This window comes from Schistocerca serialis, chromosome 8 (assembly GCF_023864345.2).
Source record: "Schistocerca serialis cubense isolate TAMUIC-IGC-003099 chromosome 8, iqSchSeri2.2, whole genome shotgun sequence".
NCBI lineage: Eukaryota > Metazoa > Arthropoda > Insecta > Orthoptera > Acrididae > Schistocerca > Schistocerca serialis.
In genome coordinates, this window is record NC_064645.1 from 546,130,805 (window position 1) to 546,151,838 (window position 21,034).

The window sequence follows — 21,034 nt, forward strand, 5'->3', positions numbered from 1 at the left end:
AACAGTCATGATAATCACATATGAATTTGGAAATCGGTCAGAGCATACCCTGTTTACGGTACTTCAAAATGTAAGTTACATATTAGTATGACACGTCAAGTAACTTTTGTTAAATGCTGCACTATGCATCAAAGTGACACTAATGTCCAACATGGTCACGAAAACTGTGTAAACAGCGGTCGAATCTTTCTTCCAGTCGTCCAGAAAACCTGCACCTTGGTCACAGAGCCACCCGAGAACTGCTGTATGTACGCCCTCGTCATCGTACAATCTACGACTGCTGCGAATCAGTTCCTCGACTGCTCGGACATTGTCGTCTGTAGTCGATGCCGCTTACCTTCTTTCCACCGATCACCATCAGCCACATCTGTGCGTCTTTTCTTAAATTGTTGGCCACATATCACTGCTGCTGGATGCGACGTGGCATTTCTGCCATACACCGCGAGAACTTAATGGGTAAATCTGTGTGCAATTTAGACATTTTGCCGACAACAATCGTATTGTCCAGCGAACTTCAACTTTCGAGTATGTATGCAGTTGCGTCACCATTTCACTCCCCCACTCTGATGCACACGTCATCGGTGCTGCAGCAGAACTGTGTGTGCTGGAAGCTCAAAACATGTACTCTCTTCTGAAAACGTGTCACCCTTGTCGCTCAATGGAATGGTAGGCTCACACCACCCATCTTTCCATCTATTGTGCTGACCTGTCCATCTCTCCGTGGCCAGTACGGCCAGCGTCCTGTTTAATCTGTTCCACATATTCGAGTCACCGTCTTCTCACACCGTGTATCCACGCCAGCGTTCCTTCAGCGCTAAATTATTTCTGGATATCGTAGCACGCGTCTCACTAAGCTGTCGCTTCTCCATGTCGGGCTCACGCTCAACCATCATTGCTCACCTTCTGTTAGTAGTAACTGTTTACTTCGTACTTTAGCTGTTTACTTAATTTATAACAATCTATGTTAGCACCTCGTTTAACAAGCTTCAGTTTTGTATTCGGTGTATTTCTGATGATGAACAATTGGTTTCTATGCAGTGTTGGTCTCCAGACGTAGTCGTTCAGAAACTTCTCCCTATCATCCCCATGTGATACCAGTAGGGCTCATTTACTGAAACACCAACGTACTTTTGAAATCTCGCTTGCTTCAGCCATCTTGTGTAATCTCTCTGTTCTCTAGACTGCTTTGCCCCCTTCCACCAAGTACAAGAGAACACTCCGAGTCTCTCTCAACGATCTTGATGGAACTTGGCGGGTTTGTAGAGAGGGAAAAATAATGTAACACTATTGTCTTGTTTGTAGCAAATTTTACTTTTAAGGAATCATTGGTACTTTATCATTTTAGGTTTGGAAGGAATATCTTCGAAACTATGATGTATAAAAAGGTTTCTCCTATAAAAGTTGCTATGTAACTAACGTTCTTGAAAACAGCATAATCCAATTTTGAAATAATTTCAAAGTTTGGAAAATATTCCACCCCATTAATTAATTCTGGAAAATGAAAACTTTTGTCGAAACGTTAATTGAAGAAGCTTGCAGACTACAAACTTCCATGTATAACAAAGCTGGTTTCTGAAATATCATTCTTGGAAAATGAGTTATACACAATGTACTGTCAGACTATTTTCAACATACATAATTCAAATATTTAAACATTCGCTACTTATTTATTTTACTTACATTTGTTTTGTGTTTTAAATTATTATGTTACGTTTTACATTCGTTATTGTTTTTTTGTCTACATCTACATCTTCATCTACATGGCTACTCTGCAATTTACACTTAAGTGCCTGGCAGAGGGTTCATCGAACAATTTTCATACTACTTCTCTACCATTGCACTCTCGAATGGCGAATGGGAAAAAGGAACGCCTAAATCTTTCCGTTCGAGTTCTGATTTCTCTTATTTTATTATGACGATCATTTCTCCCGTACGTAGGTGGGTGTCAACAAAATATTTTCGCATTCGAAAGAGAAAGCTAGTGACTGGAATTTCGTAAATAGATCTCGCCGAAAAGAAAACCGCCTTTGTTTCAGTGACTGCCACCCCAACTGACGTATCAGATCAGTGGCACTCTCACCCCTATTGCGCGGTAACACGAAACGAGCTGCCCTTCTTTGCACTTTTTTGATGTCCTCCGTCAATCCTATCTGGTAACGATCCCACACCGCACAGCAATATTCCAGCACACAGACTGTCTCCGCAGTGGGTTTGTCGCTTCTTCTAAGTGTTCTGCGAACAAAGCGCAGTCTTTGTTTCACCTTCCCCACAATATTATCTATGTTGTCTTTCCAATTTAAGTTGTTCGTAATTCCTAGTTATTTTGTTGAACTGACAGCCCTTAGATTTGTGCGATTTATCGTATACCCAAAATTTGTCGGATTTCTTTTAGTACCCATGTGGATGACCTCGCACTTTTCTTCGTTTAGTGGCAATTGCCACTTTTCGCACTATACAGAAATTCTCTCTAGATCATTTTGTAATTGGAATTGATCGTGTGATGATTTTACTAGGGGTCGCTCAGATTATCACCTAGATCATTTATGTAAATCAGGAAGAGCAGAGGTCATATGACACTACCTTGCGGAACGCCAGATATCACTTCTGTTCTGCTTGATGATTTACCGTCTATCACTACGAACTGTGACTTCTCTGAGAGGAAATCACGAATCCAGTCACACAACTGAGACGATACTCCGTATGCACGCAATTTCATTAATAGTCGCTTGTGCGAAACGGTATCAAAAGCCTTCCGGAAATCTAGGAATGTGGAATCGATCTGAGATCCCTTGTCAACAGCACTCATTACTTCATGGGAATGAAGAGCTAGGTGTGTTGCACAAGAACGATATTTTCTGAATCCATGTCGGTTACGTATCAATAAATCATTTTCTTCAAGGTGATTCATAATGTTCGAGTACAGTATATGCTCCAAAATCCTACTGAAAATTGAGGTCAGTGATATGGGTCTGTAATTCAGTGGGCTACTCCTACTTCCTTTCTTGAATATTGGTGTGACCTGTGTTGCTATTTCACATACATGTGTCTCGTTATCTGAAAATAATAAGGAACTCATAATTATAGTACAAAAACATTACATTGCTGATAATCTGTAAATATCTAGTACAATGGTAATCCTTGGCGAAGAGAATTACTTAGGTACTACTACTTGTGATTCCAAGTTGATTATATTGTTTCTCAAATGAAGATTGACATCATACTTTTTCAACAGAACTAGATCTGAAAATTTTCTCACAATTTTCATCCAACGTTGAAGCTGTGTACATGTCGTCACAATAGCTGTGCTGACGAGCCCTTTGGCTTCGCCAGATGAATGGGATCCTTGCACTCGGGTATGATGGTCAAAACGGTTTTTTTTTTCACACTGACCATCCACCATTTCATGGTCCCAAGGTTTCCACGGCACTGGTACAACCGTGGGACTTATGATGCTTTCCATGTTGGAAGAACTTTGTGAGGAGATTTTTCCATCTAGTTCTGCTGAATGATTATGATGTCACTGTGCATTTGAGAAACAGCATAATCAATCTGCAGTTACTAATACTTAATCTTCTTGGACAAGGCTTACCAATGTTCTGAGATATACCTATAAATTCCGATATTTAGAGGGTCACCCGCAACAATTTGAAATGCTGCAAAATTTTGTTTTATGTAGAGTTATCGATGTGTATATTATGTACAGAAATTCCTTTCATTTTTTCCGCATGGTGTAAGAAAATGTTATGTTTTAAGTATTTATTTACACATTATCATTGATGTAATGATTTACGTAAATGTGAAACTGTAAATTCAAAAACCAAACAAAAAAAGACAAAAGCAGAAATGAATGTAAAACGAAAAATAACAATTTAAAACATAAAACAAATATACATAAAATATATAACTAGACTTATGATGCTTTCCATGTTGGAAGAACTTTGTGAGGAGATTTTTCCATCTAGTTCTGCTGAATGATTATGATGTCACTGTGCATTTGAGAAACAGCATAATCAATCTGCAGTTACTAATACTTAATCTTCTTGGACAAGGCTTACCAATGTTCTGAGATATACCTATAAATTCCGATATTTAGAGGGTTACCCGCAACAATTTGAAATGCTGCAGAATTTTGTTTTATGTTGAGTTATCGTCGTGTATATTATGTACAGAAATTCCTTTCATTTTTTACGCATGGTGTAAGAAAATGTTATGTTTTAAGTAATTATTTACACATTATCATTGATGTAATGATTTACGTAAATGTGAAACTGTAAATTCAAAAACCAAACAAAAAAAGACAAAAGCAGAAATGAATGTAAAACGTAAAATAACAATTAAAAACATAAAACAAATATACATAAAATATATAACTAGACTAATAATAAATATTGTCAATTTTTAATTATTTAATTATTGTCTATTTTGGATAACTTATTTTCCAAAAATAGCATTTCATAAAGCAGCTTTGTTATTCATGGAAGTACGTAGGTTAAAAGCTTCTGTAATTTATGTTGTGACAAAAGTTTTGATTTTTCAAAATTAATTAACATTGGCTGGGTATTTTGCAGAATTTCACATTACTACAAAATTAGATCATAGAGTTTTGAAGAACGTTAATTTCATAGGAACCGAGCGAGCGAGGTGGCGCAGTGGTTAACAGACTGGACTCGCCTTCGGGAAGACGACGGTTCAAGGCCGCGTGCGGCCACCCTTATTTAGGTTTTCCGCGATTTCCCTGAATCGCTTCAGGCAAATGCGGAGACGGTTCCTTCGAGAGGGCATGGCCGATTTCCTTTCCCATCCTTCCCTAATCCTATCTGGCGCTCCGTCTCTAATGACCTCGTTGTCGACGGGACGTTATACACTAACCTCCTCCTCCTCCTCCTCATATCAACTTAGACACGAGAAACATTTTTTATATCTCAACGTTTCTAAGAGACCTTGTATGCCAAATTACCTTCCGGGGTGTGTTTTAACCCTTAAAAGTGAGACTGACACCCGCCAAGTTTAGTCAGAGTCGTTTATTGACCCATGGAAATTTTCTCTTGTGTGTCGGTTCCCATTTTTTGTACTGCGTCGTTATTTTCTCTGTTAGTGTTCAACAGTTTCGTCTTTGATTTCTGTATCCTTGAAATACACGTCTTCATCCTTTCAGCAGATATTGTAAGTAACACGACTATCGTCATACAGGCATTTGACATGGATGACAATGTTTCTCCGAAGTTAGTTGATGGGTATGTAGTTGTAGGAAATGAATACGAGATAGACTTTTATAGTACAAACACAAAAGACATACATTTGCATGGGTATAATTCAAGTTCTTCTATTTATAATATTTACACGTAGACATGCTAACAAAATCAAATGCTTAACTTCCTCTATTGCATTTACAATTGTTCGTCTAAGTGAATACTGTCTTTGGTTCACTGGCTAGTCACTCCTAGTAACTGATGATTGTATCGCAGGCGGCAGTATTGTCTGGTTCCTCGCGCCTTCTGCCGGATCTGTGCGTACGCCATCTTATAAAGAGGCGTGGAAGGCTACAATAAGCTCCTTTGTGGACGTCGCCCTTTGCAGCGACCTCTATATGCGTAATTAGCGCCACTACTCGGTGCTGTGGGGAGTGACGGAGATTCGGGAGCGCCCGAAGCCCCTGCTGCCTACCAGCCTCGAGTCAACCCTTATACTCCGCATACTCGATCGATTGAGGAGTGGCACGCCGGCAGCGTCGTTTGCGGTCGGCATAAACACTGACCAGCCCACATGAATAAGTTTTTGAAATGCACATGTCTGTAGTTCAGCCTGCCTAAGCCATGGCATCACTTGAATGTCAATGAAAAGTAGCGCATCCGGGGCTCAGTGATAAAGTTACAAGAGACCTGTGATGCAAACTGCGATAGTATCGACAAACAGAAAGTATGTATTTAACAGAAAGGGAAATAAGACAAGATTTCGCACCGTAAACAAGCTGGAAATAACGCTAAGTGCGGCTACCCACTAGTAGAGTTTGGTAGTCTAGAGGGTGTCGAAGAGAAACGGTTAGTATTGATGGATAAGACAGGAACGATCATTCGAAGTAGAAATGTCTAGCAAACCTGAGCTCTAAGATGCATACTTAAGAGCAATGATAACTTGTTCATCTTCGCTACACATCTCTTCTACTGAACAAGTGCTTATAGCTCTCAATCTATGCATTTTAGAATTCATGTTCACTGGAACTTCTTTTCGTTTCGCTCCATGTCATTACCTCCCAAACTACGGCAAACAAATGGGTTGGATTAGAAGAAATTTGTTTGACAGTATCAAATACGAAGTGCTCATACCGGAACCTTGTAAGGTACGCACCCTAGAGACCATGTTTACTAAATTTTCTTTTTTCCAGTGATCTTTCCTGTCATATCCCTGAAAACTGATTATTCCTCTTAAGACACCCTTTGTGTAGGACGCTTAGTACATGCTACGGGTCCCGCACTGTCAGGGGACCCGCAGCCAAACTGTCAAGTTTTTCTGAGTGCCACAAACGTTACGTATTTAAAAACATAAAATAATAATATTGTTTGAATTTGTAAATGTACCACTCTCCAGTGTATTTAGAGCACGAACATACAACTGTATCTTAACATTTTAAGAATACACTGATAATAATTTTATTTTATCAGACGAAATTATACGTTTTACAAATTATTACAAAAGTTTATTTAGATATTAAATACGAATTTGATCTGCTATACATTATTACGAATTTGCGTCATAGTATTGTCATACGAAATTATTTGCTTCACGTCTTCAACGAATCTCGACCAGAAATTTTTGATAAATGCTTTTGAGGCACGTTTTCTGATACCGGTATACATATTCTGTATTCACTTACCACAAATTTCCTTGAGACTGAAAAACGTCTGTCTAAAAATCAGAAGGAATTTAGGAAGTATCGGTAGTGCAAAACACAGCTTGTCCTTTTCTCACACGATATTCTATGAACCATGGATGAAGCGTAACAGACACGTTCATTTTCCTTAGATTTCCGGAAAGCCTTTGACAGAGTGTCCCTCTTCAGATTGTTAGCGAGCGTCCGAGTACACGCAATAGGTTCTCATATATTATAGTTTGAAGAAATAGAATTTTGCATCTTGTCCTGAAAGGCGAGTGTTCATAGGACAAAAGACTACAATAAGGAATGCCGAGGGACGTATGATAGGACCGCTCTTATTCTGTACATACGAGTACATAAACGACCTGACGGATAGGGTAGGCAGCACTCTACAATTGTTGACTTATGACGCTATAGTGTACGGGAAAAAGTCGTCCATTAATGACGCAGGGTAGAGGATGACTTAGAAAATCTAACTGGTGTGATAAATGGATAAAAATGTAGAAGAAAGTAAGGCAATGCAGATTAGTTGCATAAACAATTCTGTAATGTTCGAATACAGCGTTAGACATGTGATGCTTGTCACAGTCACGATCAAGGCGTAACGCAGCAAACCCATAAGAAATGGAACGAACACAAAAGGTTGGCAGTAGGGAAGGCCAGTGGTCCAATTCGGTTTATTGGGAGAATTTTAGGAATGTGTCGTTCCTCTGTAAGGGAGACCATATGTAGAACACTGTGGGACCTATTCTTGAGCGTTTGGGATCCCCACCAAGTCGAATTAAAGGAAGACATCAATGCAATTTAGAGGCGTCCTGCTAGATTAGTTACCAGTGGGTTCGATGAATCCGTTTTAAGGAGAACCCTCATGAAAGCAAGAGGGAATCCCTGGAGGGAAGACTACGTTCTTTTCGTGAATCACTGTTGAGAATATTAAGAGAAATGACATTTGTGGCTGAGTGTTACATACATTCCCGTAAGGACAGCGACGAAAAGATAAGAGAAATTTTGTCTCGTACAGAGTCATATAGACAGTCATTTCGCCCTCGCTCCATCTGCAAGTGAAATAGGAAAGTGAGTGATTAGTAGTGATACAAGGTAAATTACACTATACACCGTATGTTCGCTTGCGGAATACGAAGGCAGAGGCAAATGAAGACGCAGACACTCTCGCACCTAGCAATTTAAGATACCAAGAGGGACAGTCGGACGATCGGTACTGTTATACAGACCAACAACTGATTGTTTGAATTAAGTTAGTGGTAATGCAGCTCAATTCCTACTGTTCTTGCGATCTCCTTTTATGTTCCTTTCACTAATTTTTATTTCAACCACTGTGTAGTACATTGGTGTACCATATTTCAATGGGTGTCAGCATCGTTTACATGTGTGCTTCAATGTTTGACAGCTTGTCGCCTGAAACACTCTTGCAATTTCCCATTTAACATCAGTTGTCGTAAGTGTGACGTGGAGGCCTCTTCAAAATATGGCTTTAAAACTACAGACGTCAGTTTCACGAAAGGATTTGGGATGGCGGCGGCAGTATTTGGGATTGCTAACGATTAAGCTGAAACTTATAACATAAATTCCAGAGATGTAGAAACTGGCACATTGTTATCTTTCTTATGTAAATATCCTATTGTGTTTTCTTTGTCTAAACAGGGCGACGTATGGCAAAAGCTACAGGTCTATGTTTGAGGACTGCAGTCTATCTGCAAGTCAGTGTTCCAATTTACAGGGTTATTTTGTTAAATGGGGACAAATAGCACGAAACGATTCGTGAAAAGATGAGGAGCAAAAAACTTTACGTTGACATACGACCGTAAATGCTCTCCAAGGGAGGAACACTCAGTTGAAAGTGCAGGTAATGATCTTTGACAGTGTAGGCGTCAATGATTGAAAGCTGGCACGAGAATACACAAGAGAAGCGAGAATTTTCTGTCTGTCCTAGTGTTTTAGTTCCACACTGACGAGGGAAGTTAGCTCTACCAGCATCGTGTTCTCACCAAATTTCTATTCGTCCACTAAAGGCGCAGAGTGGGGGAAGGATCGTGAGGTGCGGGTAAAAGTTTCACAATTTACAACAGGTATATCATCTAACGGTAAGGACAATGTGTTGTTGTGGAGAACGTTACATTCCATATAAAAACAATGGTATTAAAACAGAAAACAGAGCATACCCAGAAGAGGAGGAATCATTCTTTTTAATCTCCAACTACGTTCTTGTTCAGCCGGTCTAATAGTTACAGCCATACCTGATCGACGTACATATACACTATCAAAAAACAGTAGCAACACCAAAAACTAATTAATGTAGAATAATGAAATTTCGGAAATACATTTGTCTAGGTAACATATTTTAGTGATTGACGTTATAAGATCGCAGTTTAATGTGAGCACAAGTTATGCCATTGAAAATGTGCAATGCTGGTACATTAATAACCAGTGTAACCGCCAGATTGTTGAATGCAAGCATGCAAACGTGCACGGATTGTGTTTTACAAGAGCCGGATGCCAGTTAGTGGGATGGAGTCCCATGCCTGCTACACTTGGTCGGTCAGTACAGGGACGGTTAATGCTGTTTGTGGATGACACTGGAATTGTCGTCCGATGATGTCCAACATGTGCTCAATTTGAAACATCTGGTGATCGAGCAGGTCAAGGGAACATATTGACACTGTAGAGCATGCTGGTTTACAACAGCCATACGTGGGGAGCGTTATCCTGCTGGAAAATAGGAAAGCACGGCCTGGAATGTTGTCCATGTATGGCAGCACGGCAGTTCGAATCACCAGTCTTAAGTCAACTTTTGCAGTCAGGGTGTGTGTGATAACCACAGGACTGCTCCTGCTGTTATACGAAATCACACCCCTGACTGTTGTTGTTGTTGTGGTCTTCAGCCCTGAGACTGGTTTGATGCAGCTCTCCATGCTACTCTATCCTGTGCAAGCTTCTTCACCTCCCAGTACGTACTGCAGCCTACATCCTTCTGAATCTGCTTAGTGTATTCATCTCTTGGTCTCCCTCTACAATTTTTACCCTCCACTCTGCCCTCCAATACTAAATTGGTAATCCCTTGATGCTTCAGAACGTGTCCTACCAACTGGTCCCTTCTTCTAGTCAAGTTGTGCCACAAGCTCCTCTTCTCCCAAATTCTATTCAATACCTCCTCATTAGTTATGTGATCTACCCATCAAATCTTCAGCATTCTTCTATAGCACCACATTTCGAAAGCTTCTATTCTCTTCTTGTCCAAGCTATTTATCGTCCACGTTTCACATCCATACATGGCTACACTCCATACAAATACTTTCAGAAACGACTTCCTGACATTTAAATCTATACTAGATGTTAACAAATTTTTCTTCTTCAGAAACGCTTTCCTTGCCATTGGCAGTCTACATTTTATATCCTCTCTACTTCGACCATCATCAGTTATTTTGCTCCCCAAATAGCAAAACTCCTCTACTACCTTAAGTGTCTCATTTCCTAATCTAATTCCCTCAGCATCACCCAACTTCATTCGACCACATTCCATTATCCTCGTTTTGCTTTTGTTGATGATCATCTTATACCCTCCTTTTAAGACACTGTCCATTCCGTTCAGTTGCTCTTCCAAGTCCTTTGCTGTCTCTGACAGAATTACGTCATCGGCGAACCTCAAAGTTTTTATTCCTTCTCCATGGATTTTAATACCAGCTCCGAACTTTTCTTTTCTTTCCTTTATTGCTTGCTCAATATACAGATTGAATAACATCGGGGAGAGGCTACAACCCTGTCTCACTCCCTTCACAACCACGGCTTCCCTTTCATGCCCCTCGACTCTTATAACTGCCATCTGGTTTCTGTACAAATTGTAAATAGTCTTTCGCTCTCTGTATTTTACCCATGCCACCTTCAGTATTTGAAAGAGAGTATTCCAATCAACATTGTCAAAAGCTTTCTGTAAGTCTACAAATGCTAGAAATGTAGGCTTACCTTTCCTTAATCATTCTTCTATGATAAGCCGTAGGGTCAGTATTGCCTCACGTGTTCCAACATTTCTACGGAATCCAAACTGATCCTCCCTGAGGTCGGCTGCTATCAATTTTTCCATTCGTCAGTAAAGAATTCGTGTTAGTTTTTTGCAGCTGTGACTTATTAAACTGATAGTTCGGTGATTTTCACATCTGTCAACACCTGCTTTTTTTGGGATTGGGATTATTATATTCTTCTTGAAGTCTGAGGGTATTTCGCCTGTCTCATACATCATGCTCACCAGATGGTAGAGTTTTGTCAGGACTGGCTCTCCCAAGGTTGTCAGTAGTTCTAATCGAATTTTGTTTACTCCGGGGGCCTTGTTTCGACTCAGGTCTTTCAGTGCTTTGTCAAACTCTTCACGCAGTATCATATCTCCCATTTCATCTTCATATACATCCTCTGTCATTTCCATAGTATTGTCCTCAAGTACATCGCCCTTGTATAGACCCTCTATATACTCCTTCAACCTTTCTGCTGTCCCTTCTTTGCTTAGAACTGGGTTTCCATCAAAGCTCTTTATGTTCATGCAAGTGGCTCTCCTTTCTCCAAAGGTCTCTTTAATTTTCCTGTAGGCAGTATCTATCTTACCCCTAGTGAGATAAGCCTCTACATCCTTACATTTGTCCTCTAGCCATCCCTGCTTAGCCATTTTGCACTTCCTGTCGATCTCATTTTTGAGACGTTTGTATTCCTTTTTGCCTGCTTTATTTAATGCAGTTTTATATTTTCTCCTTTCATCAATTAAATTCAATTTTTCTTCTGTTACCCAAGGATGTCTACTAGCCCTCGTCTTTTTACCTACTTGATCCTCTGCTGCTTTCACTACTTCATCCCTCAAAGCTACCCATTCTTCTTCTACTGTATTTCTGTCCCCAATTCCTGTCAATTGTTCCCTTATGCTCTCCCTGAAACTCTGTACAACCTCTGGTTTAGTCAGTTTATCCAGGTCCCATCTCCTTAAATTCCCACCTTTTTGCAGTTTCTTCAGTTTTAATCTACAGTTCATAGCCAATAGATTGTGGTCAGAGTCCGCATCTGCCCCTGGAAATGTCTTACATTTTAAAAACTGGTTCCTAAATATCTGTCTTACCATTATATAATCTATCTGATACCTTTTAGTTTCTCCAGGGTTCTTCCATGTATGCAACCTTCTTTCATGATTCTTAAACCAAGTGTTAGCTATGATTAAGTTATGCTCTGCGCAAAATTCTACCAGGCGGCTTCCTCTTTCATTTCTTAGCCCCAATCCATATTCACCTACTATGTTTCCTTCTCTCCCTTTTCCTACTCTTGAATTCCAGTCACCCATGACTATTAAATTTTCGTCTCCCTTCACTACCTGAATAATTTCTTTTATCTCATCATACATTTCATCAATTTCTTCGTCAACTGCAGAGCTAGTTGGCATATAAACTTGTACTACTGTAGTAGGCGTGGGCTCCGTGTCTATCTTGGCCACAATAATGCGTTCACTATGCTGACTGTAGTAGCTTACTCGTACTCCTGTTTTTTTTATTCATTATTAAACCTACTCCTGCATTACCCCTATTTGATTTTGTATTTATAACCCTGTATTCACCTGGCAAAAAGTCTTGTTCCTCCTGCCACTGAACTTCACTAATTCTCACTATATCTAAATTTAACCTATCCATCTACCTTTTTAAATTTTCTAACCTACCTTCCCGATTAAGGGATCTGACATTCCACGCTCCGATCCGTAGAATGCCAGTTTTCTTTCTCCTGATAACAACGTCCTCTTGAGTAGTCCCCGCCCGGAGATCCAAATGGGGGACTATTTTACCTCCGGAATATTGTACCCAAGAGGACGCCATCATCATTTAATCATACAGTAAAGCTGCATGCCCTCGGGAAAAATTACGGCTGTAGTTTCCCCTTGCTTTCAGCCATTCGCAGTACCATAACAGCAAGGTCATTTTGGTTAGTGTTACAAGGCCAGATCAGTCAATCATCCAGACTGTTGCTCCTGAAACTACTGAAAAGGCTGCTGCCACTCTTCAGGAACCACACGTTTGTCTGGCCACTCAACCGATACCCCTCCGTTGTGGGTGCACCTACGGTACGGCTATTTGTATCGTTGAGGCACGCAAGCCTCCCCACCAACGGCCTAGCACACAGACAGTTTGTTTGCCGGTCTTCAACTGGCCTCCTTTTAACCAACATATGGCTATGACTGGCCTGACGTAGAACCAGCTTTAATCAGAGAAGACAACAGATTTCCAACGACTCTCCAGTGGTCTCTCGCTTGACGCCACTGAAGTCTCAAATGGCGGTCGTTTCGGGTCTTTCGACTGCAGCCTACAGGATCTATGGCAGGCTCGGAGCTGTCCTTGAAGTAGCAGATTTATCGTTGTGTCACAGTGGCGTGAACTGCTGCTCAAATTGTTGCTGCAGAAGCAGTACGATGCGCTAGAGTTATACGCCAAACAGGGTTGTCTTCCCCCTCGGTAGTGCAACGTGACCGTCCACAGCTCGGTCTTCTTGCGACAGTACATGCTTGTGAAACGGCTACCAGTCATGTACAGTGGCTACATTCCTGCCAAGTCTTTTCGCGGCGTCGCAGAACGAACATCCAGCTCGTCATAGCCCTATTACACGACCTCGTTCATACTCAGTGAGATGTTGGTAATGGAGTCTCTGTCGGCTTAAAGGCATTCTTGACTAGCATCAACTCATGACCACCAGTCTGGTTGGTTCAAATGGCTCTGAGCACTATGGGACTCAACTTCTGTGGTCATCAGTCCCCTATAACTTAGAACTACTTAAACCTAACTAACCTAAAGACATCACACACATCCATGCCCGAGGCAGGATTCGAACCTGCGACCGTAGCAGTCCCGCGGTTCCGGACTGCGCGCCTAGAACCACTAGACCACCGCGGCCGGCACCACCAGTCTCGAAGGTAACTAGCGCTAACTGCTTTTTTTTTCTTTATTGGATTTCGATTGCCTGGCAGCAGCTTAGTACGCTGCTCTTCAGCCTACAGAATTGCTAAAACGCATGAAGATAAGGGACAATAAAGGCAGGCGATAAAATGGTGACTTAAATTGTAAAACGGAGGAAAATGGTCGGCGATTATAATAATATACAGAGTAAGCAGACATGGAAAATAGCAGACAGTCAATTGAAAAACGCGGCGACAGTCTGATTTCTGTTCGCAATAGGTATAAAAATCACACCCTGCGACAGTATGATGTCCATTCGCAACACTTCGGAAAAGACGCACTGGAAACACCCCCCTGCAAACACTGCACTAAAAGGTGGCACGAAGATGACACACCACAGCCAAGGGCAGATGGGGGTGGGGGGCCTGGACAAATGAGTGGGGGGAAGCGGGGAGGAGAGAACAACCGAAAGGCGGGAGGGGGGAGGGCGACGAAGCGAGAGGACTCAGAAGGCGGGAAGCAGGGCAGTCGCGAGAGGGATTGGGCAAAGGCAGAGGAAGGAAATGCAAAAAGACTCAGGGGAAAGAAGGGAGACAGAGAGAGGGTAGGCAGGGAAAAAACAGGATGGAAGGGGGGGGGGGCAAGAGGGAGCCCAGGGAAAGGACAGAGGAAAGGAGGGGTAGGTGAAAACCAGAGTTGATAGGAGGGATAAATGGAGGGAGAGAGGGCATCATCTGGGAGGACTGGTTTGGATTGTTTGGGGGAAGAGACCAAATATCGAGGTCATCAGTCTCATCGTATTAGGGAAGGACGGAGAAGGAAGTCGCCGTGGCCTTTCAAAGGAACCATCCAGGCATTTTCCTGGAGCGATTTAGGAAAATCACTCAAAACCTAAATGGGATTGAACTGTCGTCCTCCAGAATGCGAGTCTTGTGTCATCCGGGAGGAGGAGTTGACGAAAGCTACTTTGGGAAAGGAAATGAAGGGTGTAGAGATGGAGGGTAGGGGGGACACAACAGTGAAGGCGCGGTAGAGGGCAGGGTTGGAGAGGAGAGAAGTAACAAGAGGATTAGGGGGATCAAGGTGGCGGGAGGTGTAGAGAATGTGAATGTGTTTGAGGAATAGGAGCAGATGGAGGAAGGAATCAGGTCGTAGAGGATCTGCGTGGGGGACGGGTGGCGGATACGGAAGGCGAGGTCGAGTGCATGGCGCTCACTACAAGAAAATGAAGAAGAAGAAGACGATTACTCGTCGTCATTACAATTACGGCGTGTATTTAAAGCAAATCTGATTGGCATCGTCATAAAGGCGTTACTAGCGCTCTCCTACTGCCACGAAATCTGAATAGGCATTATCTTTCGGATGTAGAAACGTGCCTACCAACTTTCGTTTACGTCGCACATGTTCCGGCGTATCGGCACGAAGATGAAGAACGGAAGAGTAGAGCAGACCGTGAGACGACGTCAGCCAATAGCCTGCTGCCTAGGACCGCACCACGACAGGAGCGGCCTCTATACGAAGAGAATATAAGAGCCGCTCCTGCCAGCCTCGACTGGGCAGTAGAAGACGGACACTAGCAGAAGCACTAGCAGAGAGGCCTAGAAGAGCAGTGATATTAGTGACAGCAAGGACTTATGAGCGAGTGTGAATAACTTGCATGGACATTGTAATTAGCGAAAGACTTTGATTGTTTGCATGTTGCCAATCGTTTGCGACACGTTCTTGCAAACCAAAGTTAAATATCGTCAATATACTTTATTGTAATAAAAACCATTAATGCGATTTGCTTGAATTGTTGTATAGCTATCCTAGAAAGCAGCACCCTTTAGGCACGCTATAAGAAACGAGTGGGTAGGATCCCATATCACATCTCTGAGCCGTGGCTCCCGATTCGACACGTCGCTAGCGTGCTGGTTCGTGATCCCCGCATGCAGAATTAGCTGGCTAGTGGTAAGACGAAAGTCCGAGAGAGGGCGAAAGTGATAAGTCGAAGGGTGAGGTATATGGGGGGGTGGGGGGGTGGGGAGAGGGAGGATGCCGCGCTATGAAAAGGAGAGGCAGTTATGAACTTAAGAGTGGATGCGGCGAGTGGCGTGTGCAAAACCGTGTCCTGGTCAGTGGGGTTGCTGGCTTCACGTTGGCTGTGTGGTGTATGGATGCCGATATCACCGCTAGGAGGAGTGACAACCTTCATATGCTGATTTCCAACCATGACTTGTTGGCAGCTGATGTGGCCAATTCTGAATCTGGGAAGGCATTTCGTCTGATAGGGGTATGTGAAGGACAACGTCCTGTGCTGCTTTGAAGTTCTAGTGGAGCTTATGGACAAGAATTCAATGTTTTGTTCGCGTATAATAAACCGCCACTTAAAATAACCAACTTTCCAAAGCAGTACAATATGTGATAGTCAAAATGTTAGTCTGGAACCGCGTGACCGCTATGGTCGCAGGTTCGAATCCTGCCTCGGGCATGGATGTGTGTGATGTCCTTAGGTTAGTTAGGTTTAAGTAGTTCTAAGTTCTAGGGGACCGATGACCACAGCAGTTAAGTCCCGTAGTGCTCAGAGCCATTTGAACCATCAAAATGTTATATAGCCGTGACTGCTAGACAGTTCACTGTGCCCTTTCAAGTCTAATATTCCACCTTGAGTTTTGGGTCCGTTATTTATGGTCCGGAAACAATATTAACTGCCTGACTTGTGATTGAATTCTCAGCTTAAGGAGAAGTGTACTATCTTTGGCCCGAAAAAAGCATGTTCTTTGAGAATTATTTTCTCGGGATGTGTTATAGATATCAATGTCAAATTTGGTCAAAATGTTTATTCTCATTTCGCCTACAAACTGGAATTCCTTCGACTGGAAATGTCGAAGAGCAAAGGCGGAAGTGTCGTCGGAACGAAACAAATTTCGATGTAGACCTCCACGCGCGGTATGTCACAGGTCAACCGGTTCGTCTGAAATCAAAACTGAGTTGACGTTAGCGAAGTGTACAAGATTCTTTAGGAGTTGTACTTGGCTTAAGTTATTTAAACCATAGGAAACAAAATGGCGGCCATTGGAAAAAATGGTTTTTTTCATCGATTTTTCGACTTCGTCGGCCATGTAAAAATATTTATCGTTGATGGATCGGAATAAAAGTGGTACAACTCCTAGACAATTTAGTTAGCTTCGTCGGAAACAAAGAATCATGCCAATCGGTTCAGCAGATTTGAAGTTACCATACGCCGCGATAAAAAAAATTCATTTCGAGAAAAACGCGTTGGAAGTTTTGACTACATATCAATGCAATATTATGCAACTTACGTTCAATTCCGGGTCCATAAACTAGTCCTTCCTCTTCCTCATAGAGGGCGTTCTGCTCGATATGGGCCATCCTGCGCTGCTCCAGAGCCGCTCGTACGGCCGGTAACAAACGGTTTTCGGCCTCCTGAATCCGGTGGTCGTCCGAATTCTTGGCGAAGTGCGTCGAATAGAGTCCCAGGGTGATGTCCATCGTTGTCATAGTCTTCAGAATTGCTGAATACCCTTCGTTGAAGATGCTCACTGCCAGGAAAGTCGCAATCTCCACAGTCTTCGCAACAGACTGCAAATGCTTGGGGGCTAACTTCCAAACACATGCGTTCAAACTTTCATTTGAATTTCGTGTGTTTCCTCCCAAGCACCGGTACAGTAACTCGTCCTCCGAAAGAAAAATACTGGTGCGTGAAAAAAGCCGATTTCAGGCAGGTGCATTTTTTTGTTCAACCGTGAATAACAAACATTTCCGTTCCGTATTCGGAAAAACTGTTTCAGGGGTGGATTCTAAACACTTTTATCCATCCAAAAATGCAATTTAAAAAAATCGATTTTTTGAACCAAAAGATAGTAAACCTCCCTTTAAATTCAAAGCTGACGCTGATATGTATAGACACTGTGAGAACCAATGCAGGAACGTCAGTCTTACTTCCCGTAAGTGGAACTGATTTGTTCCCCATTTTTAATTGTTCTTTCTTGTATTTAACCATTTGTTGATTTATAATTTTAGTCTGCAGTGGTCCAGTCCATCCTTGGGCATGTGTCATCTCCCCAGTTAACGGGCGAGAGCTTAGGGCAGGTTTCCGCCAGTGCTCGGCCAGTGAGTGGTCTGTCGCCGCTCTGTCAGTGACCGACTACCCTACCGACCGACGTGCCGTTATTAGAAAAGGCCAAGCCATCGCATGTCGGTCTGTTGACGGTTCGAGGCCGAAGCTTAGAAACATTAGTAATGTTATTGTACGTATCTTACCTTCTTACAAGCATCTGGCTTTATTCTGATGGCTGTTAACTTCTGAGATAGGAGCATACTTGGCAGTGACCTGTTGATAATTAACCATTCGTTGAGAGCCGTGGCGGGTTTCATCTTAAATGTATTGTAGTCTGAATTGCTATCAGTTAAAAACTTAATGAGCGCGGTGAAGCATGTTTTTTTAATTACAGTTATTAATTGGAAGATTATTGACAGAGTTTAGTTATCGTCGGGCAAGCATTTTTCTGAAATTGCGAATATTAACCAAATTGTTTTAGAAAATGAAGTGTGATTGACAGATGCTTTAGTACGCGCCAGATGCGCTTTTTCCTAATTTTGCAAATTCCGTTTAAATTGTTTTGAAAACATAAATGTTTGTTGATAGTTTAGTATGCGCTTGGCGCATATTTACTCAAATCTAAAATTTATTGAAATTCTTACGAACATCTATTTTCTGACTATTGTAACGTATTTTTTTAACCACAAATTATTTACTATGTAATCAGTATTTAATTCGAGTATTTCGTATAGTAATAAATTTCCGTAATGGCGTCTATGCACTCGCTGGTTAGATTGTACAAATAAATTGTCATCAAGCAAACTCTGAATGATGTTGTTGTTGCTGGGCTAACCTTTCCACTCCGCAGCCTTATGTGCGCTGACCCTCGTGACCTGTTCCTATGACTGTCAAATTCCTTCTTTGCGTGCCATTTTTCCCCGTTAGTGTACTTAAGATACAGATTGCAGAAAATCCTGTAAATTCCACTCTCTTTGTCTCTACAGTTTACAGTCCTGGCGTATAGATATGATCTATATTACTATGTTATAGTTTATTTGCCCTGGGAAGTATTCTGGCTTCAGCTACCACTTTTAATGTATTTTATAATAATAGTACGCACGACTACTTGCCGTAGGTTAAAAGTTCTTCTACCCTGTCCTGGTAGCCGGACCGTTGAAAAAAACGGTGTGAATTCCTAAGGAACCAAACAGCTTAGGTCATCGGTCCCTAGACTTACACACTACCTAAACTAACTTACACTAAGAACAATACAAACACCCATGCCCGAGGGAGGACTCGAACTTCCGGCGGGAGTGGCCACGCAGTCCGTGACATGACGCCTCAGACCGCACGGCTACTACGCGCGGCCCGGTCCGTGTAGTGGTTTATAGACACGGGTTCTTCCTTGTTAGGTGACTTGAGTGACAGTTTTAGGGTATTCATTAATCTTTATTGTGTAGGTTAGATAATGGTTCAACAATCACTGTAAATAGCTCACGTTTGTAGTTAAGCAAGTGTAATACAGTTTCTTTAGATACATTCGCGTGTTGTGTTGAAGCAAAATAATACGTATAAAAATACATGGGTACGTGTAGGTGAATACGGCCGCCGCAGTGCAGTGCGACTGGCTCCGTGGGAGTTGAAACGTTGGCTGCCCTGTGGAACAGCTCTCACGTCTCCCCACAGGAGGGCGAGGTTTCGCAGCCTGAGCGGCGTGGTCTCGCTCCAGCTCCCGTGGCGTCTTCTTGACCCTGGGGGCGCCTGTCGCTGGGAACAAGTGACATGCTACACTCGGGCGCTGGCACGATTCGTCTGCTGAGCCACACAGTAACGACTCAGCGACTCGTTCGGATTCCGTCCTGTCTGCTCCAGAATCGGCGAAGCGAATTAACTGCACATGTATATCAGAAAGAATTATCACTCAAGGGCAGTTTAACATAAGGCACACAAAAATCAAGACATAAAGTAATCAGACAAGTGTTCACGTAAAATTAAATTTTTATGAAAATATCAAGAAAAAAGTAAAGTCTGCTGTTATAGACTTTGGAACGACAATTGTCTACATTACTTAAACTTATAACACTGCAACTGTATTTACGTAGCTTATACAATCAAATACCAAGTTTGGCTTATTACGTACTATGCCCCAACAGAACAAATAGTCCTGTCACGGAAGAGCCACCTATAACACTACCGTCTGCTACTGCTGTACCATAACCTTAAAGTTGGAGGCATGTCGTGAAATAAAACTATCTTGTTAAAGCAATTATGGTATAAAGCAACAGAACACCGCTAGCCTCTGACAGGAATTTTGTTATGTTGACCGTAATGTACCTAACGGAGATGGCTTATCGGAAGTGAAAGTCAGAATTACGTAAATATTTAAACAGTAAAAAACAATATTTTACCTATCTACACTGTTCAAAGAGTAAGGAAAACGGGCGCCAGCCTAATTAGGCAAGAGAATTATTGACATTCTCTTTCAAGAAAATAGCTGTGAGTAGCTGTAACGGACAAACACAACCTATATCTTGCCACATGCGAGTGCAATGAACGCTGACACCTGCATATGTTCACAGTAAGAAGGAAGCTGACAAAGCAGAACAGACTATTTGCATAAATATAACAGATAACAATACACACTATTACTTTTAGGGCTTATTCTAACTGAATTGTCTTAATAACATTTCTATTAATATTCACTGTAGGAACATAAGATGGATATAGGTACAGTATTATTTTTCACACATTTTCCTAGCTGACATGAAATTGTAAATGTAGTTCACTGCAAAATTATGAACTGATCATAGGTTAAGCCTCTCCCAACTAAATACTATTCTATTTAGAATGAAAGTTAAATGGAATTCACTAACAGGTTACTTCTCACTGTCTTTTGAATAAAGAAATTATTGTTTTCACAAATAGTGGTCTTTCTAATAATTGTTATTTATCATGAGCTTAAAGGATGACCTGTGGATCCTATTACACAATTCAAATGCAATTTCAATAGCCAAAAGAAACAAGTGCTTAGCAAGCATGAGTATATGACTTTCCACTATTGCAGTTTTCCACTTTTGCCACAGTGAGACACAAAATTAACACATTTGTAAGATACTGGCTCACCTTTTGCGATGTACAGTCGTGCTCAAAAGTATCCGAACGACCTGAATTGCATTTCGCCAGATTCGCATGCATAAC